This window comes from Macaca fascicularis, chromosome 20 (assembly GCF_037993035.2).
Source record: "Macaca fascicularis isolate 582-1 chromosome 20, T2T-MFA8v1.1".
Classification (NCBI taxonomy): domain Eukaryota; kingdom Metazoa; phylum Chordata; class Mammalia; order Primates; family Cercopithecidae; genus Macaca; species Macaca fascicularis.
In genome coordinates, this window is record NC_088394.1 from 85344039 (window position 1) to 85367269 (window position 23231).

Here is a 23231-nt window from a genome sequence, read left to right on the forward strand (position 1 = left end):
CCACGCGTCTCCGGAAGGAGGGAGGACTCTGCTCTACAGCACCACGTGCTTGGTCAGAGCCAAGGCCAAAGTCTTTATGGAGACTGCTGCCCCTCCTCTCAAAAAACATGCCTGTCACACCCAGGAGGAGGCAAGGAGTCAGGGCAGGCGAGCCAGGCTCCCACTCCGTACCTCCCACCACACACACTGGTCTCCAGCTCCGAGGAAAAGTCAGAATCGCATCTAGAGGGCTCCGCAGCAACACCATGCCCAGAAGCACAGGACAACCTGGGAGACCACCAGGATCCAACAAGAGCAGAACAGCTCCCAGGACACAGAATCCTCATCCAAGGACAACCCGGGAGACCACCAGGATCCCAGCAAGAGCAGAACAGCTCCCAGGACACAGAATCCTCATCCAAGGACAACCCGGGAGACCACCAGGATCCCAGCAAGAGCAGAACAGCTCCCAGGACACAGAATCCTCATCCAAGGACAACGCAAGAGACCACCAGGATCCCAGCAAGAGCAGAACAGCTCCCAGGACACAGAATCCTCATGCAAACTGTTAGTTAACACGACACGCGCAGAGCACACAACACACAGCACGGGGCGGGGGTGGTCTCAGTCATCTCCAGCCCATCTGAGGATGAAGAAAATTAAAGGAAGACGAGAGGAAATAAACTTTTACAGGCTATTAACAACCTATTTAATTTTTCAGCAGATTTACTCTCACTGTGACACCAAGGATCCCATTCATTAATCCAAAAAAGCTCACCGGTTACCACTCTGAAAACACTCTAAGTGAAATCCAGAACAAAATTCAAAACATTTCGACAAAACTCGATCAAGTCCAAGAAAACCAGCCTGGATACTCATGCATTATTTTGATACTTATTTTTCCAAACCAATGACAATAATATAAACTGATAGAGAGTGCAGTGAATATTTACCGATTCCATAGCTGAAAGTCAGTGCTGATGAGGACTGTCTTTTAAATCCAATGGAGGTGTGCCCCAGAGCAGGGTTGAGTATATTCTGAAACAAGAGAGTGAAATTAGCTCATGTCAATAATTTCAGCCTCAGTTCTTTCATAGCTCTCGTCTCCCTCCATTTGGTTCACACGGTTTATTCCATCTCCCTTCCTCTCCCATAACCCACTGCTCAGCTCCTAGTCAGTGTGCCAAGGCCAAAACTTACCGTCATTCATCAAATACTTGCACATCAAAATGCAGCAATTGCAACAACTTAAAGGTAAATCCAAAGTCCAATACAAAAAAAGAGCAAATGACACTGATACAATCTTGTGAAATCACCATAAAACCAGATTTTAGAGACTCTGGAGCTTTCTATACATAAGAAACCAAATAAACCAAGTGGGTAGTCTTGCCATATAAACAAAACATTACCAATAAGGTAAGTTTTTTAAAAGGCTTTTTCTTTTTTGAGACAGTTTCACTCTTGTCCTCCAGGCTGAAGTGCAGTGGTGCAATCTCAGCTCACTGCAGCCTCCACCTCCCCTCCAGGGTTCAAGCGATTCTCTTGCTTCAGCCTCCCGAGTAGCTGGGATTATAGGCACCCACCGCCACGCCCGGCTGGTCTTGAACTCCTGACCTCAGGTGATCCGCCCACCTCGGCCTCCCAAAGTGTTGGGATTACAGGCGTGAGCCACCGTGCCCTACCTTAAAAGGCTAGTTTTAAGTTTAAGAAGCATATTAAGTTGTAAACTATACAAAAGGTGCAAAAAAAGATAAGGTGGTTTTCATTTCCACTGAGTATTTTAAGAGGAAAGATTATACTGCAGTACCATTTTTTAAAAAGCTGAATAAGGCTGTGGACGGTGGCTCACGCCTGTAATCCCAGCACTTTGGGAGGCTGAGGTGGGTGGATCACTTGAGGTCATGAGTTCAAGACCAGCCTGGCCAACAGGGCAAAACCCCTCTCTACTGAAAATACAAAAATTAGCCAGATGTGGTGGTGTGTGCCTGTAACCCCAACTACTTGGGAAGCTAGGGCAGGTGAATCACTTGAAACCGGGAGGCGAAGGTTGCAGTGAGCCAAGATCGCACCACTGCACTCCAGCCTGGGCGACAGAGCAAGACTCGTCTTTTAAAAAAAAAAAAAAAAAAAAAGGCCGGGCACGGTGGGTCAAGCCCGTAATCCCAGCACTTTGGGAGGCCGAGACGGGTGGATCACGAGGTCAGGAGATCGAGACCATCCTGGCTAACACGGTGAAACCCCGTCTCTACTAAAAAATACAAAAAACTAGCCGGGCGCGGTGGCGGGTGCCTGTAGTCCCAGCTACTCGGGAGGCTGAGGCAGGAGAATGGCGCAAACCCGGGAGGCGGAGCTTCCAGTGAGCTGAGATCCGGCCACTGCACTCCAGCCTGGGTGACAGAGCGAGACTCCATCTCAAAGAAAAAAAAAAAAGGAGCTGAATAAAACTATATAATCTCCCTGAAGAGCTCTGGGGGCTCCAAGAATAAAACAAACCAGTCTAAATGGGGGAACAAAAAAAAAAATCCACACCCATGTTACTTCAGTAACATCCAAGCATCAGGCTCTCCTCCAACTCCACACACTTCCGTGTGCAGAACCAGGGAGGGAAGCACAGACAGGATTGAAGGCAGCTCCCAAGACAGGGCTTGCTGGTGCAGGTTCCCCAGCTCTGCACTTAGCATCCAAGAGAATCGCGTGTTTCCTGAGCAACACTCATGACATGTGTGTTTTGCAAAGATGGAGTGAGGTTTTTCCCTCCTTACTCTCCTGGACAGGATTGTTCAAAGCTACCATTAACCTCAAGGACCATTAAAAATAAATGTGTGCTGGGTGTGCGGACTTACGCCTGTAATCCCAGCACTTCAGGAGGCTGAGGCAGGTGGACTGCTCGAGCCCAGAAGTTGGAGACCAGTCCAGGCAATACAGTGAGTCCCCATCTCTACAAAAAATCCAAAAAATTAGCTGGGCATGGTGGCGTGTTCCTGTGACCAGAGCTACTCACACCACTGCACTCCAGCCTCAATCAATCCATCAATAAAAATAAATGTGAATAAGCAGCCTGGTTTCAGTGAAAGCAGCAAGTGTGCCACAAAGCTGTCCGTAAAACGGCTCAGAGAGGGGAAGAGTATCGGCAGCAGGAAGCCAGCAAGGAACCCCAGCATCGACCCCCCGAGTCCTGAGGGTACTCAAAGCGCCGTGAGTCAAACAATTCGCACGCTCAGTGCCACTGGCATATGGGTTCAGTGCGCAACGGGGTTGAGCAGCGTCGGTCTCCTAGGTGCCAGAAGGGCCACCCAGCAAATCCTGGCAACCAAAAATGTCTCCAGATGATGTCGGCAAAAGGGGAAAACACGCCAGTGAGAACTACTGCTTTAATCCAACTGCTGTTATTCACATATATGAAAAAACTGGGCCCAAATCAGGTAAAGTAAAACAAAACTAAGTTTTTTGTTGTCTTAGGGTCCTGCAGGGTATTAAAAGCAAGTTGGGAAGAGAAAATTCTGGTCTAAAGGTCTTTTCTTTCTGACTAAGAGAAAATCTCAGTAACTGATCCCATTATTTCTGGAAGAAAATACCAATCCAGAGCCTCTAAAATATTTGGAATAAACATCACAGTTTGTTTTTTTTTAAGAGACAGGACTCCCTGTGTTGCCAGGCTGGGATGGAGTGGTACAAACACAGCTCACTGCAGCCTTGACCTCCTGGGCCCAAGGGGTCCTCTCACCTCAGCCTCCCAAGTAAAGAAATGTTCTAAGGTATGAAAAAAACCTTCATTTAGAATACATGTTCACATCAAAACACCACCACAACTATAAACAAGCTATGTTGTCAAACAGAAAAGCACCAGGCGACACTTCTTACTGTCAGCTCATGTCTACAGCAACTCAGAACTCAACAGGTCTGTGGAGGCCGAGTGCAGACAGAGACCATGGAGACAGGAAGAGTCAGTGTGTGGTGATGGGACCACGGAGTCAGGGATGGGGCCATCACCCGTCCATGTCTGGAGGTGGGGGTGAGGGTCGGCACACAGGCACAACCAAAACCATAATCCAGGTGAAACAACGGGAGATGCTTCTACCTAGAGAAATGGCAACAGGACAAGATGACAATCCCAGGTGCTGAGGACGTCTGCTATGCGCATTCTGTGTTAGAAAAACCAGGAGATATTTTTAATACTAATGGCAGTTCTCTCTAAATGGTGGAGCAATGCAAGGCTTTAAATTTCTCTTACTACTCTAGATCCTTACTCTCACCAACTCCTTTAATGGGCTAGCTGCCACATTAGGGATAGGGAAAGAAAATTATTTAATACAATCAATGGGTAAAAAGTTACACTTACATAAGAGGAAAGAGTTCCAGGGCAAACCTATAATCCTAGAACTTTAAGAGGCCGAGGTGGGAGGATCACATCCGCGCAGAAGCCCAAGGCTGCAGTGAGTTAGGGTGGCACCACTGCACTCCACCTGGGCAAGGCACTGAGACCCTAAGAATAAATATCCAAACCACTGTCAAGTAACACCACGACATTCGCGCGGACCCAATCGCACCCCACTTCTTCCAACGTATCAGCTCTCCCCTCGCTTTGCTGCATGACAACTGCTTTATGCAGGCTCTCAACAAACAGTCACGGCCACAAGCACTGTCCGAAACAGAATGACAGCCTCCCTGGGAAGGAAGCTGGGCAGACCTGACGCTTATTTTTGGAAAGGAACGGAAGTTCAAGATTGCTAACTTTTTTTACAGAGTCTCCCTTTTCTCTCCTAAGAAAACCACAAGTTTCAGGAGACTGTGACCTACACAACTCTATGAATGTTTAATTCACTCGCACTTTAATCACTTTTTCTTTTTTTCTTTCTTTATATCAAGGCACATCAATTATCACTTTTTTCAATCAGGAGATCTACAATTGCTAACCATAGTCTTCAGTCCACTAAGATGAGCAATTCTTTTTATCCACACTGACTAATTCCAACTGATAGCAAAGAAAAACCATGAGGCCTGTGGCTGCCCCACACCGCCTGCTCCTTCAGACAACCAAGGGCCACTCTGGTTTCACAGCTGTGAGCTCAGGCCCCTCAGCTCCCTCCCGTGAGCCACTTTCCCAACACCCGCAGAGCCCAGGAGTCCATGTTAGCAAACACTGGTCCCTACACTGGCCTTGGTCTCAAAACGCTGTTAGCCAGAGCACTTTTTCAATCATGACCGTATGCAAACGATGATTTTCACTCGTGTGAGGCTGAGTGGGAGGGTCCACAGGGGAGCCACTGACGATGGGCGTCTGCCCCCGACACTGGCTGACTAACCAGCACCATTAGCCTGGGCTCCAAACGGCAGTCACACCAGCCTGTCTCAGGGTCAGGTCTGTCTTTTCCCTACTTCCCACACAACGGCGGCTGTACATTCCTTTCACGAAACCCAGTGAGTACAGGAGCACACGGATGGGTTTTAAGAGACTAGTGCAGAGCTGCGGCTTTCCTGATACATACCTTTTCAGTAACTTCAAATACATGCACAGAGAAGGTATGAGATGTGTGGTCAGAGTGAACCTGAAAGGACAAGATGGTGCCTGCTGCTTTCAGGCAGAAACACCTAACGTGCAGCAGCAGGCACTCAGCACCTGACCTAACTCGACTCAGCCATGTGAGCCCACCATTACCACAGGTCAAAAATGGTCCCATAACCCCCACTCAGTTGTTCATAGCTGTTTTATTCATAAGCACCAGAAACTGGAATCAGCCCAGATGTGCTTCGATGGTGTAAGAAAACATTTTAAATGGTCCATTTTCCAGGCGTGATCTATCTGCGCACTGGCGGCCAGCCTGCGGAGGGAACAAACCACACGGCTCACGCACCGGGAAGGCCACAATAATGAACAAAATGCAGAGGAGGGTCAACCCACAAATGGCAAGAAAGTTTCGGTACTGGGAAATAAAAACGTACGCAGGTAAGGGGACGGGGTACAACCTTATAAGGGGGATAATGAAACTCAGGCGACCTCCGGGAAGATTGCAACTCCACAGTACTCAACCAAAGAGGAACTGGGGGAGTGACTTGCGTGCTGGGAGATAAGCTACTTGCTGTGACTGCTGTGGGTGTGCCTGCCTACCAGGCACCCGATCTTGCAAGACTGCCATTAAAAATCTTGTTTCCTGGCCGGGCACAGTGGCTCACGCCTGTAATCCCAGCACTCCGGGAGGCTGAGGCAGGCGGATCACGAGGTTGGGAGTTCGAGACCAGCCTGACCAACATGGAGAAACCCCGTCTCTACTAAAAATACAAAATTAGCCAGGCATGGTGGTGCATGCCTGTAATCCCAGCTACTAGGGAGGCTGAGGCAGGAGAATCGTTTGAACCCAGGAGGTGGAGGTTGCGGTGAGCCGAGATTACGCCATTGCACTCCAGTCTACGTGACAAGAGCAAAACTCTGTCTTTAAAAAAAAAAAAAAAAGAAAAGAAAAAGAAGAAAGTCTTGCTTCCGCTGTTCTGTGTGTCTCCAAGTCCATTCTTTGGGTTTGGACGGGTGAATGTGTGTTTCTCACAATGGGTAGACAGATACTAAGCTGCCGTCCACCCACACCATGCAGACCACTCAGCAGCAAACAGAGCAAACATTACACTGAGCAAAAGGCCAGTCGAAAAGGTCACAATTCTACGATTCCATGTATATGACATTCTTATGACAAATTCTTTAAATGGAGGACAAATTAGAGGTTCCCAGGGGTTAGGGACCAGGGTGGGGAGATGGGCTGGAAGGGCAAATGTGGCTAGAAAAGGGCAAAGGGCAGATCCTCGCGGTTGTGGAACTGTTCAGTACAGCAACACGGCAGGGACGGGAGCCCTCGGGGCAAACCTGCACAGAACTCCGATCAATCAATCCGTCTCTCTCACACACACGTACAGGTAAACCTCAGGCAACCTGAGTTAAGACTGGTCAGCGATACCGTGTCCACATCCTGGCTGTGACGTTCTATTAAGGGCACAGTTCTCCAATGTGTTACCACTGGAAGAGAGGAGGAGACTGGCCAAAGTGTACAAGGGGCTCTCAAGGATTTCTTACAACTGTAAGTGAAGACACAAATTATTTTTTAAAAAGCTCAAATTATTTAAAAAAAAAAAAAAAGTCCAAAAAGGAAAGAGTCCAATATTGATAATTTCATATGGCTTTATCTACTATCAACTCACTTTATCCTGACAATGATCCCACGGAGTAGGTATCATTATTATCTCCCCTTTGCAGATGAGAAAATTGAGGCCCCAGGGGTGTGAGAAATTTAGTCAAGGTCACATTGACTAAATGTGGGGCCAAGACTTGAAACCAGGCTGGCTCCAGAGCCCACACTCTTCACCACGATCAGTCTTGAAACTGGAAATGTAAAAACCATGAATATGCACCTGCTATTATTATGGCTTAAAAATCTCCATACAATGTAACTCTAGAGGACTTAAAACGGAACACTAAAGACCTACGATCCAGCCGCATCTCATTTTAGTTCTCAGTCAAAAAAACGACACAACCAATTGGATTCCACTCCCACAATGGTGCCAGGAGCCCCCAATGCCAAGGCCGGCTGGTGCGGACAGGCCACCTATCACTCTGATCAGGCGAGTCTCCTAACCTTGGCCTTCTTCCAGTGAACACACCCGCCCCGTTCGTGTTTTTGGGCTGAGGGCGGAGAAGGTGCAGTTATTTGTTTCCTGTTTTTGGTGTTTCTTAAGGGTGGGGTGCTACTTGTTTGTTTTCTCTGATCTAAAGTGAAAGAGAAGGCTCGAGGGAGTAAAGGCAACTAAGCAAACTTCAGAACTGAGGTGAGCATGGGGAGGAGCTGGAAGGAAAACCAGGCTTCCTTCTTCAATGCAAATGTTTCTTTTTACTACAGGAAAAAATGAAACAGGAAACAAAATCAATGTTCCTAAACAGTTCTCTTTATACCATTTAGCAGAAGAAGGTGCAAAGTGGATGAATGCAGAATGAGAACGAGAAGAAATGATTTCACACAACCGTTCTTCCCTTTCCACAACGCCTGCCCTGATAGGAATCAAACTCCTTTGCTGAAGAACAAAAGCCAACTATGGAAGGCAGGAGAACCTTGAGTCCTCAGAGAAGGCATCCAACTCCTGCCAGAACCTTCCCTTCCTCACCAGATCCAGCGGAATGGCAAAAACAATTTGTGTTTGAAAGTAAACAGACACACAGCTATAATGAAAACAAAAAAGGAAGCTGTAGATCAGAAACTGGGAAATACCTTAAAATTAGGAGGACAAAGGCATGAAATCAAACCAGAGAAAGTGACGCAAAAGCCAACAGGGAGAAGAGTCCCAATAACACAGCAGGAGAAGCTGCAGGAAGGACAGACAACACAGGACTGTGCAATACCTGCCTCCCTCCCACAGGAGGCTCCACAGGCCCCCAGCCAGCGCCGGCCGAGTTCACAAGCTCCCTGAGCAACAAACGCCAACTCCCTGCTTGGCTTCACTAAAACAAGCCTTGAAAGGGAACGAGAAGCTCTGATGGTCACTTAAACATCACACACACACACAAATCTGAAATCCTGACCAACAAAGACATAAGACCAACCTTTCAGAAAGCGTAAATCAGGCACACAGATGACCAATTTACTTCTAGCTCTTAGTAAACCCACAGAATTCCAATCAGCACCACACTCTCATGGCAAAACTCAAAAGAAACCATGAATATATTGTGATCTACTTGTCTCTGGAGCTCACTGCTGGCCTCACCATTTTATGATCAGTGTCATGGACACTGCGAAACAGAGAAGATGGAGAAATCTGGGAAGCAGCCGTTTCATTCAGTGTGAAGCTCCTACTCAACAATCACTTAGTTATGTGGGACCTCTCCCAACACTCACTGTCTGTTTCATAAAATGAATAACCCAAGTGGCAGCGGACGTCAGGACACCTGTCACCAGCCTGTCTTTTGCTAAGCAGGAACCTCAGAATCAGATACAACTCCATGAAGAACCATCTCTTGGTACGCAACCAGGTCTTCAATCAGTCAATCAACTCAGCAGAGGTGCATGATACAAGATCAATATACAAAAGTCAGCCGTATCATCATCATACACAAGCAATGAACAATCTGAAAAAATGAAGGAAACATTTCCATTTAAAACAGCATCAAAAAGAATATTTAGCAACAAATTTAACCAAAGATGTGTAAAACTTGCACCCTGTAACCACAAAACACTGTTGAAAGAAACTGAAGACCTACATAAGTGGGGGGAAAATCCCACATTCATGGATCAAAAGACATAGTATCTTTACAACGGCAACACTCCCAAGGTGGCCTAAGGATTCGGTGCAGGGACTATCAGATTTCCAACTCCGTTTTCAAAATTGATCCAAAAATCTATATGGAACTGTAAACCTCTTACATACTACAACTTACAGAACCATACAAGTTTTTCTTAAAACTTTTTTGAGAGTAGAAAAGACATAATTGAAATGTCTAGGGGCTGGGGTGGTGGCTCACGCCTGTAGGCACAGCACTTTAGGAGGCCAAGGCGGGAGGATCACTTGAGGTCAGGAGTTTGAGACCAGCCTGGCCAACGTGGCGAAACCCCATCTCTACAATAAATACAAAAAAATTAGCTCGTTGTGGTGGCGCACACCTGTAATCCCAGCTACTCGGGAGGCTGAGGCAGAAGAACTGCTTGAACCCAGGAGGCAGAGGTTACCGTGAGCTGAGATCATGCCACTGCACTCCAGCCTGGGAGACAGAGTGTGCCTCCAAAAAAAAAAAAGTCTAGTAATCATATGATACCAGATTTTTCTAAAATGATTATTTTTACTTTGAAGTATTAAGGGGGGGGAATAAAACAAGGGCACTGATTTGACTTTTTTTTTAAAACCTCTTTAGTTTGAAAGGTCTAAAATTCTTCAATATCGGCCACGTGCAGTGGCTCATGCCTCTAATCCCAGCACTTTGGGAGGCCAAAGCAGATGTATCACCTGAGGTCAGGAGTCTGAGACCAGCCTGGCCAACATGGTGAAATCCCATTTCTAATAAAAATACAAAAATTAGCCGAGTGTGGTGGTGGGCGCCTGTAATCCCAGCTACTCGGGAGGCTGATGGGAGAATCACTTGAACCCAGGAGGCAGAGGTTGCAGTGAGCCAAGATCGTGCCACTGCACTACAGCCTGGGCAGCAGAGCAAGACTCCATCTCAAAAAAATAGATTAATTAATTAAAATAAAATTCTTTGGCCAGGCACAGTGGCTCACGACTGTAATCCTAGCACTTCGGGAAGCCGAAGCGGGCGGATCACAAGGTCAGGAGAGCAAGACCATCCTGGCTAACACAGTGAAACCCCGTCTCTACTAAAAATACAAAAAATTTAGCCAGGCGTGGCGGTGTGCGCCTGTAATCCCAGTTGCTGGGGAAGCTGAGGCAGGAGAATGGTGTGAACCCGGGAGGCGGAGCTTGCAGTGAGCAGAGACTGTACCACTGCACTCCAGCCTGGGTGACAGAGCAAGACCCCATCTCTAAATAAATAAATAAATAAACTTCTTCAATAACAAACACAACATTCTTCCCTTTAAAAATACACCACTGTCATAGGCCGGTCATGGTGGCTCACACCTGTAATCCCAGCACTTTGGGAGGCCGAGGTGGGTGGATCACAAAGTCAGGAGTTCGAGACCAGCCTGGCCAACATAGTGAAACCCCGTCTCTACTAAAAATACAAAAATTAGCCAGGTGTGGCGGCGGGCACCTGTAATCCCAGCTACTCTGGAGGCTGAGGCAGGAGAATCACTTGAACCCAGGAGGCAGAGGTTGCAGTGAGCCAAGATCGTGCCACTGCACTACAGCCTGGGCGACAGAGCAAGACTCCACCTCAAAAAAATAAAATAAAATAAAAATACACCACTGTCCCTGAATGTGTAGTGTTCTTTTGATTTAGAATATGAGCCCACAATGATTTGTACAGCTCAACGTCTGAGATGCAACGAACAGAATGTAAATGGGGGTTGGGGGAGGGAAGGGACTACACAGCTCCCGAGAGAACAGCGACATCCCTGAAGCGTGGGATTCTCACTCTCATGCTCAGACATTCTAGTACACAGCAGGTGCGCTGTCCTTTAATAAGGACAAAAGTCAACAAATGCCCCTTGGATGAATGGCGGACTGGCACGCATTCCACACTGCAGGCTCTGTCCCCGCCCAGCTAGACTTGTCCACCATCTTGAAACACTACTTTTCCATTTTATTAACGCAACCTGATGGCCGGCCACTGTAACAAAAGAAACATCACCAAAATGATTCTATTTCTTCCTTAAGACAGAAAGGAGTCTGCTCCTTACATATGACCTTACACAGTTTCTTTCTGAGAGTCATCATGTTCATCAGCCCTGCCTGTGCTCTCCTCTTGCCACTGTGCTTCCTCCTATGTCACAAAGGAAGCCCCTGTAAGCCTTGGAAGTGGGTGTGCAGGTGGAGAAACAGAAATGGCCACTCCGGGCTCAACCTATCCATCCCAGCCTCCTCCTAAGACCAAGGCGCCGCTGACTCAACCCTGCTTCCGGACGCCAGGGTTTACATCTGCTCCTTCCTCCTGTTTGCATTCAGTGAAATCCTCTCCTCTCCCAGAAGTTTCCACATAAAACCTGCCTCTTTGTTTATTAAGAATTGTTTACAGAACTCTCAAGCAGCAAAGGCAAAGTACAGAAGATAAATACGAGCCAGCTGGCCGGTGCGTGCGACTGGACGAACATCTTTACCCACGTCTGCACCAGCTCCGCGCTGTTCGGCGACACGGCCCGTGTCTGGAAGAGTCCTGGCAGGCCGCACGGGCTGAAGAGAGAGCCAGCTGCTGAGGGGCTGCCCCTACCATCACCACCGCTGGCCACACCACGGTGATCACACACCCACGCACGCCCACTCTGTGCTCTCCACACATCGCCTCATTCAACCCCCACGACAGCCCTGGAGAGATGCCACCTCCATGTTTCTTGCGAGAAACACAGAACATAACTGGCACTCATCTAACATGGTCTGGCATTGGCGCTGAACCTACAAATCACTCTCTCTTCCCAGGCTTCCACTCCACCATTCCCAGTTTCTCTTGTAAACTTTGTTTCCATTTTGTTTCACTTGCTAGATCTCCTTCCTCCACCTCCTCCCTCAATGTCTTCAGCCACTGCCTGGGCACTCTCACCTGCCTCTGGCTTTAACAACCTGCTGCTGAATCCCAGCTCTGCCAATGAGAGCTGAACCCACTGAATCCACTGCACCAATGTCCAACCAGAGACGCTGTCAATCAGAGACAATGTTCCCACAGAGCTCAGCTCTCCTCACACAGGCTGTGCACATACAGAGCCCTCACCCCACTCCTTCCTGTATCCCCCGCCCTGCTGCCGGGCACCGCTCTCTAACTAGCCTCCAAGCCAGAAACCAGCTGCCGCCTCCTCCCCATGAAAAGCCCACTTACAAATCCTGTCCATTCCAGCTCCTGCCCATCACTGTCACCCCTCCCTACGGCCACCGCCCTGATTTCCAGTTCAAGAGTGTCTCAGTATTTCTTTACCTACATCATCATAACAACTCACTTATCTCCACCTCCAGCCACACACACCATCAACTTATTCCCCACAGTGCTAAGGCGAGAATCTGCCACATCTGATTCACTTCTTACTGACACCTCAGGCTGGTGTGCACAAGTCACTGGGCTACCAGGCAATATATTCATGTTGTACATCGTGATGCAGTACACACACACACGCGCACACACACACGCACGCACACGCACACACACGCACAGACACACACGCGAACACGCATCACGCACACGCGCGCACACACACACACACACACAGAGACACACACACACACACGCGTGCACACACACACACACACCCCCCTGGAAAATAAAAGCTTCACAGGACAAAAGCTCCCAGCCCTACATGGGACACACTCCAGTGTTTCTCCAGGCTGGCAGCCGCTATTTGCAACCTCAGGACCCATCGCCGTGGCAGCCGCCTCCCAGAGTCCGTGGCATGAACTGTGTTGAGTGCCACCATCTGGCTGCCTCCCCAGCCTCTGAGCAACAGCAAACGCCTTCCAGTTTAGGAGGGTCCCTCTCCGTCTTCCTAGAAAGCCCTTTTCCACTGTGTCCACCTGGCAAACGCCTATTCATTCTTCAAAGCCAAGCTCAGGTCTTGACTTTCTTCCTGATACTTCTCAATATTCTTCAAATTCTCTAGAGTGACACGTATGGTTTCTATATTTTTATACTATGTCACCACCATACCCGAAACCTCACCAATCACACACTCACCCCCATTCACACTCTATCACAGTATGGTCTGAGCCCAGGAGTTCAAGACCAGCCTGGGCAACACGATGGGACCCATCCCTACAAAAAACAAAAAAATCAGGCATGGTGGTACATGGCCATGTGTTCAGCTACTCAGGAGGGTCACTTGAGCCTGTGGGGTCCAGGCAAGGAGCTTGATCACGGCCCCACACTCCAGCCGTGGGTGATGGAGTGAGACCCTATGTCACACACACACAAAATATATGGACACACATTATAATGTGACACAAAACATGACACACACAATTCATTATGTAGAAGCATTGCCATAAGAAAACAGCTGTCCTTGGCCTCTGAGCATTCTACCCTTTTGATCCATTCAGCTTAATTCTTTGGAACAGATGGACGTTCACCATAAGATCGAGCTTATGGACAAGAGTAATTTAGAAATGAAAAAGGAAGACGGCAAGGAGACCTCCCCTTCAAGAGAGTTTCATGACAAGGCCCAGCTGAGCGGCCATGACTGGCTGGATCCTTCGGCCCTAACATATGGAATGCTCCAGGCTCTTTCAGTCTGCTAACCTACAAGTCAATTAGTCCATTTCTAGAAGAAAGTGTCCATTTTCTCCTCTGCAGACTTTCTACTTCCTGACAGCACAGGAACCCAACAGTACGCCCAGTTCAGACTCCTTTTTCTTTCCACTTCGCTGCCACCGACAGGTTTTCAAACATACCATTCAGAACAGAAACACGGCGTTGGCCACCAGTCCCAGCTCCAGCAACACTAAAAGGCCTCTCCTGAAAGGAGCCGCATGAGTGCAAGAAAGAAGGAACGGGCTTGGACGCGAGGGCTGGGCACGCCACCTTCACGAGAGTGAGAGAGAAGGAACGGGCTTGGATGCCAGGGCTGGGCACGCCACCTTCTCCAGCCCCAGAGTTCCAGTGTGGAGAGAAGAGGGCTGCTCTCTGCTTCAGAATCCAAGAACTCCTGAGAAAACAGCTACGTCAACATCTGATATTAGTAACATTTGATGGTTTGACCACAGTATGAAGGGGAGGGGCACACGGACAGGACACTGGCCTCTAAATACAGAAGTTTCCAGCTCCCAGCTGGTTACTCTGAGAAGATGCGCCCAGTGTGTCACTACGGAGAAGCGGGGATGCCCAACTACCCTGCCTGGCCCGCACCACCCACTAGAAATAAACAACAGGCCCCAAATGCAAACAGGACCAAGAGAAGGGCCACATGGCAGCTGCACCCCAGTGCCTCCAAGACGCCACTCACCCACGGTGTGCCCTACACATACTCACCTCAAGACACTATGGATTCTATGTGTCTGGGGGTGAAGGCTGCAATTTTTTAAATGTTTTCCAAGTAAATCTAATTTTAAAAATCACTGATCTAGCCCTTCCTCACCCAAACTCCCAATCATACAGTTGTAGAAATAATGACCATAAAGCAATTCTTCTCTAACTTGAGAATTCTTATACCCTTCTTCTCCACCTAAGTCGGAAAGACCCAGTCTGATAAAGAAAGCCATAAAAATAGTCCAGAAAAGCTGCTGCAGCCAGGAGGAGCAACACCACGCAGTCCTGTGTCTCACCGCTGCCCAGGCCACCTGAGCCCCACCAGTCCCGGTGAGGCTGCAGAAGCACACGACTGGCTTCTCATCAGCAGAAGGAAAGCGGGCCTGACAGTCCGTGCCTATAAATTCCACAACAGATGTCTTCTGGGATCCAAAATCTGCTCTTATTAAACAGTGGCATGTGGGGTGGGCACAGACTCACACAGGCACACCACACACAGGAGGTCTCAGGACTCTAGCCAAGGTCTTCTAGATTCTAGTGGCCTCATGTTTGATGAGCATCTAATAACTAAGACAGGAAAGCACTGGATGGAGACGCAGGGAGCACCCTGGGCGTCTGGGGCAGCCTTGCCCTGAGGAAGTTATGCTCTAACTGGTGAGACTGCACCAAGGCACAAGAATACCTGCGACAACCTAAAGTGCCCATGCGGACGGCTGGGAGAAGCAGGGTGCAGGCCCATGTGCAAACACTCACCTGCCAGAAACCCAAGACCAACCAATATACCCACAGCCACCAGCTCTTCACACACACATGTGCTTTTGGTCTGTCCTCCCGGGAGCCCAAGACCAACTGACACCCCCACAGCCACCAGCTCTTCATGAGGTGAAGGCAGCTGGGCTTCTGGGTCGGGGGGGACTTGGAGAACTTTTCTGTCTAGCTAAAGGTTTGTAAACACACCAACCAGCACTCTCTATCTAGCTAAAAGTTTATAAACATACCAATCAGCGCTCTGTAAAACGGACCAATCAGCAGGACGTGGGCGGGGCCAAATAAGGGAATAAAAGCTGGCCACTTGAGCCATCGGTGGCAACCAGCTCGGGTCCCCTTCCACGCTGTGGAAGCTTTGTTCCTTCGCTCTTCACAATAAATCTTGCTGCTGCTCACTCTTCGGGTCCACACTACCTTTATGAGCTGTAACACTCACTGTGAAGGTCTGCGGCTTCACTCCTGAAGTTAGCGAGACCACGAACCCACGAGAAGGAAGAAACTCCAGACACATCTGAACATCTGAAGGAACAAACTCCAGACACACCATCTTTAAGAACTTTAACACTCACTGCGAGGGTCCGCGGCTTCATTCTTGAAGTCAACGAGACCAAGAACCCAGCGGAAGGAACCAATTCCGGACACATTCACACACAGATGTGCTTTCATTCTGTCCTGCCGGGAGCCCAAGACCAACTGACTGTCCACTCAAGGAACAGACCAACTGACACACCCACAGTCACCAGCTCTTCACACACATGTGCTTTCGGTCTGTCCACTCAAGGAATAGGAAGCCTTTTTCACTTCAACTTCCGCATTCAGTTCAACGTGCTGGTGCCGCCCATCACCTCTGAATCACTGCACGTTTCCAGGACAGCCAGTTGTGTCCCAGAGCTGTGCTGAGCGCGCCCACCAGCCCGGCAGGTGCTGCTGAGAGCAGAGGGTTCTGAGCTGTGCGGGACACGCGTGGTGCCGCTGAGGGCAGAGGGTTCTGAGCTGTGCGGGACACGCGTGGTGCCGCTGAGGGCAGAGGGTTCTGAGCTGTGCGGGACACGCGTGGTGCCGCTGAGGGCAGAGGGTTCTGAGCTGTGCGGGACACGCGTGGTGCCGCTGAGGGCAGAGGGTTCTGAGCTGTGCGGGACACGCGTGGTGCCGCTGAGGGCAGAGGGTTCTGAGCTGTGCGGGACACGCGTGGTGCCGCTGAGGGCAGAGGGTTCTGAGCTGTGCGGGACACGCGTGGTGCCGCTGAGGGCAGAGGGTTCTGAGCTGTGCGGGACACGCGTGGTGCCGCTGAGGGCAGAGGGTTCTGAGCTGTGCGGGACACGCGTGGTGCCGCTGAGGGCAGAGGGTTCTGAGCTGTGCGGGACACGCGTGGTGCCGCTGAGGGCAGAGGGTTCTGAGCTGTGCGGGACACGCGTGGTGCCGCTGAGGGCAGAGGGTTCTGAGCTGTGCGGGACACGCGTGGTGCCGCTGAGGGCAGAGGGTTCTGAGCTGTGCGGGACACGCGTGGTGCCGCTGAGGGCAGCGGGTTCTGAGCTGTGCGGGACACGCGTGGTGCCGCTGAGGGCAGAGGGTTCTGAGCTGTGCGGGACACGCGTGGTGCCGCTGAGGGCAGCGGGTTCTGAGCTGTGCGGGACACGCGTGGTGCCGCTGAGGGCAGAGGGTTCTGCAGGGTCACACATTCTTCCAACAATCTGACTGCAGGCCCCCCAGCAAAAGGAAAGATTCCCCATTTGGGAAAGTGGACTAAAATTTTCTTCTATTAAAACATGATAATTCAGCCGGGCACAGTGGCTCATGCCTGTAATCCCAGCACTTTAGGGGGCCAAGGCAGGTGGATCACCTGAGGTCAGGAGTTTGAGACTGGCCTGGCCAACTCGGTGAAACCTCTCTGTACTAACAATACAAACATGAGCTGGGGATGATGGTTCACTCCTGTAGTCCCAGCTACTCGGGAGGCTGAGGCACGAGAATTGCTTGAACCCAGAAGGTGGAGGTTACAGTGAGCCGAGATCGTGTCACTGCACTCCAGCCTGAGCAACAGAGTGAGACTCAGTCTCAAAAAAAAAAAAAAAAGATAATCCAAGTTTCTCCTGACAGATGACACTCATCAACAAGAAATTCAAGCAGAAAAGACCACTGTCTCTAACAGCAAGAATTATACAAGCGCCTCAAGCGACGTCTGCCTTGGGTGTTGGGACAGAGCAAACAGGACGGCTGTTCGCAGGAGCAGGACTGAAGCAGGCAGAAAGGGAAGATGCAGGGGCATCGGCCGTCAGAGCTCTTCTTCCCAGAAGAACTATTCCTCTGAGCTGCTCCTTCAGATACAAAATAAAAAGTAACTCTTAACACTGACAAGTCAATGGAGGATACTTGCAAAAACCAAAAAAGTTTTACTATATTTCCGTTTTAATAAAATTATTATAATCACCTGAGGTAAATGTGAGGGAATTAATAACTAGACAATTGTCAGAGGTCATTTAAGGTTAAATGTTTTGTGTTTTGCTCTTAAATAAACTTACCTACTTTCTTAAGCTAATTGAATAAAATTTAATATACATTTATCAACCATATCTTTTAAAAACAGAGAACACTAGGAAACTCGAAGCAGTTTCCTTTAAACAAAAGATGGTCACAGTTGATGAATTTAGAGCACTTGTCCCCAATCTCCTAAAAAGCGACATACGAGGAAGGAGTTGTCACAGAAGAGAACGACGACACACACCCGAACGGCCTCAGCCTGTGTGCGACCATTTTCACACCAGGGAGAGGAGTGGAGCCAGACTCCTCGAGAACAGACCCATCGCTGAAAATGCAGCACACACCTTCTAACCTAAAACAGAGAAGAAAGGAATGTCCACTTACGAAGAGGGGCAACAGTGGACTCTCAATCCAGGAACCAAGCACAATGCTATGTAGCCCGTGACAGAGAATTTTTTTTTGAGACGGAGTCTCTCTCTGTCGCCCAGGCTGGAGTGCTGTGGCCGGATCTCAGCTCACTGCAAGCTCCGCCTCCCGGGTTCCCGCCATTCTCCTGCCTCAGCCTCCCGAGTAGCTGGGACTCCAGGCGCCCGCCAACTCGCCCGGCTAGTTTTTTGTATTTTTTAGTAGAGACGGGGTTTCACCGTGTTAGCCAGGATGGTCTCGATCTCCTGACCTCGTGATCCGCCCGTCTCGGCCTCCCAAAGTGCTGGGATTACAGGCTTGAGCCACCGCGCCCGGCCGAGAATTTTTTTTAAAGCCACCAAAAAATACCAAGAAGTGAAAGACTGTATTGTTTGCCTCAACATCGATTTTCTTCACTCTCATGTTCCCAAACCAGTGCGGCAAACAGGCTGGTTCCTCCCGCCTCCCACTGACTCCTCCACTCCCCTGTTTCCTCTCCTCTCTCCTCATTCACCTCTTCTCCTGTCTGCTCTTCGGTGCCTCCCACTCTCTCACCGAGCAACCCCTCCCTCCCCAGCACGCCACCATCTCCCCTGAGCAAACAGTCCTCCAGAGACAGTCCTCCAGAGCTCTCTCCAACCTGACACCTCTCCCAAGAGCCCACTCCCCAGATGTCCAGGGGGTTTATGAAAGCTGTGGACTCAAGACTAGAGACGCTGTCCCTCAGACCAGCTCTCTCTGGCTCTTCCTGTACGGTAGGGAGGCTGTGCTGCCCTGGCCACTCTCATTTCTCTCTGGCCTCTGCACCTCCCATGCATCCACTCCACCGTGCCTCTCCACTGCTCCTAATGCCACTCCCAGCTCCAGCAACCCACCCTCCAGTGCGCCTCGACGCCGTGCCCAGTTCAGTCTCCTATGGGTCAGTGCAGGGGAGTGCATGATGCAAACTAGGCCCAGGGGCTGTGGAGTCAGGCAGCCATGGTTAAAATCATTCCTAGTTTCCTCATCTGTAGAAAAATTCCGGGATACAAAATACGAGATGAATATACACAAATCCATTATATTTCTAGAAACCAACACCAGGCAGAGTCCACCATGAAGGCAGGTGGCAGTGTCCCAAGGAAAGCCCACTGGCCAGCAAGGCAACACAAGCTCGGCACTGGAGATGGGTCCACGAACCGCGTGCACAGCCCAGGAGGCTGGGACAACTGGTGTCTACATGAAGACTAGGAACAGCCGGCTTCTTATCTCACACCATACACAAAAATCAATTTAGGATACATTAAAGGTGTAAATGCAAAGGGCAAAAGTACAAAATGTGCAGAAGGCATAGGAAGCTATCTTTATGGCCTTGGGATAGGAAATATTTTTTTCTTTTTTTTTTTTTTTTTTGGAGACAGAGTCTCACTCTGTCACCCAGCTGGAGTGCAGTGGTGTGATCTCAGCTCACTGTAGCCTCCGCCTCCTGGGTTCAAGCAGTTCTCCTGTCTCACCCTCCCGAGTAGCTGGGACTACTGGCATGTGCTACCATGTCCAGCTAATTTGTGTGTGTGTGTGTGTGTGTGTGTGTGTGTGTGTGTGTGTATGTATGTATTTTTAGTAGATACAGCGTTTCACTATGTTGGCCAGGCTGGTCTTGAACCCCTGACTTCAGGTGATCCACCCACCTGGGCCTCCCAAAGTGCTGGGATTACTGGCATGAGCCACCATGTCCATCCAAGAAAATTTTCTAAAATAAGACATAATGAGTCATGATCCACAGTTTGGAAGGCATTGTCCCCAAGAACCAAGCACAGTCCCTTCGAAGCTAAAGTATTCAAATCTCAAGTCATCAAATGTTACTGCATGTAGGAGGCCGAGGTGGGAAGATTGCTTGATCCCAGGAGTTCAAGGCCAATCTGGGCAACATAGTGAGACCTCATCTCTATAAAAAATTTTAAAATAAACCAGCCAGTTGCGGGGGTGCATCCCTGTGATCCCAGCTACTAGAGAGGCTGAGATGGGAGACGGCTTGAGTCAAGGAGTTCATGATCACACCACTGCATTCCAGCCTGAACGACAGAGCAAGACCCTGAATCAAACAAACAAACAAATTTAACCTTTCTCTTAAGAAAAACAAAACCAGGCTGGGCGCGGTGACTCAAGCCTGTAATCCCAGCACTTTGGGAGGCCGAGACGGGCGGATCACGAGGTCGGGAGATCGAGACCATCCTGGCTAACATGGTGAAACCCCGTCTCTACTAAAAAATACAAAAAACTAGCCGGGCGAGGTGGCGGGCGCCTGTAGTCCCAGCTACTGGGGAGGCTGAGGCAGGAGAACGGCGTAAACCCGGGAGGCGGGGCTTGCAGTGAGCTGAGATCCGGCCACTGCACTCCAGCCTGGGCGGCAGAGCGAGACTCCATCTCAAAAAAAAAAAAAAAAACCAAACCAAACAAAAAAGAACTGTATTCTTCCATTTATACTGAAGGTAGAGATCACAACGGGAAACACTCCATGCAGCACACTGTTCAAACACACGTGCATGCACAGTCCCAGTGAGCGTCTTCTTTCCTACCTGCAGCACAGGTTCAAGTAAGTCCCACTGTTTTCAGTAAACTTTTTTGGAAAATGCTGTTTTCCAGTATAGACAACTAAATCCTAAGCACAAATATATAGGACCTCTGAATATATAAAAATTTAAAAGCAGACAACACTAAATTAATGATTTTACTTCTATGGAGATAAAATCAAATGTTCCTTGACTTGCCATGGGGTTACCTCCCAATAAACCCAGGGTAAAGTGAAAAATCCTAAGTCGAACCATCGTTACATCAGGGACTATCTGTATACACATTTAGTCAAAGTTCTCCATGTCAAACAGTGATCCAGGGACAACGGTGAGAAATCCACCTAAAATGCAATGTGATGTTTAGGATGAAGCTGAAACACCACAGCGCCTCAGCAATCGATGTTGCGAACACAACCACACAATCAGCAAAGAAAAGCTTGTTCTATTCTTCATCTACACCACTCACACACAACGCCAAAGGGGTTCTCAACACAGCTCTGCACACCTCAGAACTCTGTAGAATGTTTTCATTCCCAATGATCACCAACAGAGCCAGTTGTAAGCTCAACTCTAACACTACCCACAGTGCAGCTGACCTAGACTGACAGGCAGCCTCCAGAGAAGTAAAGGACTCCAGCTCTATTGCACACACCCACAGCAGGAGGCCTGTGTCTCTCACAGGTGTGGGGGCCGAGCCACAGCCCACTACCTTAACTCCCTGAACTGTGACCTGGCTCTCATGAGGAATCTGACAAAGAATCAGAGACTCAGAGGAAATCACAGCCTTTCAGGACTGAGGTCTAAAACACAGAACCTCCAACCCAGTGCTCACCATCTCAGGCAACCATCTCCCTGCCTCCTCCTACTTCTCTAGTCTTCAAGGGGACAATGGCAGTTCACATCAGGAGGCTTCCTCTTAAAGAATTCAGTGTGCTGTGATTAAAAATGAACATTTTATCAATATATTCATGTAAAATGTACATAATCCCTGGGGAGGAGGGATAAATAACAGTGGAACTAGGAAAAGCAGACCAGCAGAAAATGTCTAGGGCCAGTGTGGTGGCTCACACCTGTAATCCCTGTAATCCCAGAACTCTGGAAGGCTGAGGTGGGAGGATCACTTGAGGCCAGAAGTTCCAGACCAGCCTGAGCAACATAGTGAAACCTCATCTTTGTAACAATAAAAACAGAATAAAAATATAGCTGCGCATGGTGGTATGCACTTATAGTCCCAGCTACTCAGGAGGCTGAGGTGGGAGAACTGCTTGAGACCAGGAGGTCAACACTGCAGTGAGCTGTGAGCACCAGGCTGTGAGTACCACTGCACTCCAGCCTGGATGACATGGCAAAACCCTGTCTCAAAAGCAGGGGGAGGAGAAGGGAAGAGGGAAAGGAAGAAAGCAAAAGAAAACATCAAGCACAAACTAAGGGCCCCAAAAAATCCAGCTCACAGCAACGTGGGCAGAGCCCTGGAGAAGCCAGAGGACACCCAGGCACCACCCAGCAAGGGGCTACAGAAAGGGGGCCACCTGCCTCCAAGCCTGCCAGGACACAAAATAAATCCATGTGGCATCAACAGGCACATCTGTGGCTCTGTGGCAATGCTTGAGTGTGCACGAATCCTGGTGTGGCTGTGTGTGTCACAGTCAAAACAGAAAGAGAGTGGGCATTGTGGTTTACAAAAAATAAGCTTCCTTGCGGCCAGGCACAGTGGCTCACACCTATAATCCCAGCACTTTGGGAGGCCGACGTGGGTGGATCACGAGGTCAGGAATCAAGACCATCCTGGCTAATACAGTGAAACCCTGTCTCTACTAAAAATACAAAAATTAGCCAGGCATGGTGGCGGGCGCCTGTTGTCCCGGCTACTCGGGAGGCTGAGGCAGGAGAATGGCATGAACCCGGGAGGCGGAGCTTGCAGTGAGCCGAGATCGTGCCACTGCACTCCAGCCCAGGGAACAGAGTGAGACTCCGTCTCAAAAAAAAAAAAAAAAAAAAAGTTTCCTTGCTATGCATGTGCTAAAAGCCTCTGGAGTAAAGTTCTAAAATATTTACATGAATTTTCATTCTGAAGAGGCTACAGAACTTCTCAACACAGGCTCTCTTACACAGACTCTATTACATAGATGTTTTTAAGATTTTGCACATCCAGTGTCAGAATATATTCCATCACCCAGCAACAAATGCAGTCAGGAAAAAACCTTCAGAAAAAGAATTATTAAAAAATATGCAAACCTGGCCAGGCGCAGTGGCTCACGCCTGTAATCCCAGCACTTTGGGAGGTCGAGGCAGGCGGATCATGAGGTTAGGAGATCGAGACCATCCTGACTAAGATGGTGAAATCCTGCCTCTACTAAAAATACAAAAAATTACCCGGTCATGGTGGTGGCGCCTGTAGTCCCAGCTACTCGGGAAGCTAAGGCAGGAGAATGGCGTGAACCTGGAAGGCGGAGTTTGCAGTGAGCCGAGAT

General features: G+C 49.2%; 1 protein-coding gene across 19 annotated transcripts in view; it reads right to left on the reverse strand.

The window, feature by feature from the left end:
* ANKRD11 (ankyrin repeat domain containing 11) overlaps positions 1-23231 on the reverse strand; it is a 232400-nt gene that overhangs the window by 155309 nt on the left and 53860 nt on the right. For 12 of the 19 annotated variants that reach the window (XM_045382573.2, XM_045382570.3, XM_074028032.1 and 9 more), the window contains exon 2: positions 933-1017. The exons of the other annotated variants lie outside the window; for them this stretch is intronic. The gene's annotated coding sequence lies outside the window, so the exon portion shown is untranslated. The remainder of the gene's footprint in view (positions 1-932; positions 1018-23231) is intronic. 19 annotated transcript variants of the gene reach the window in all.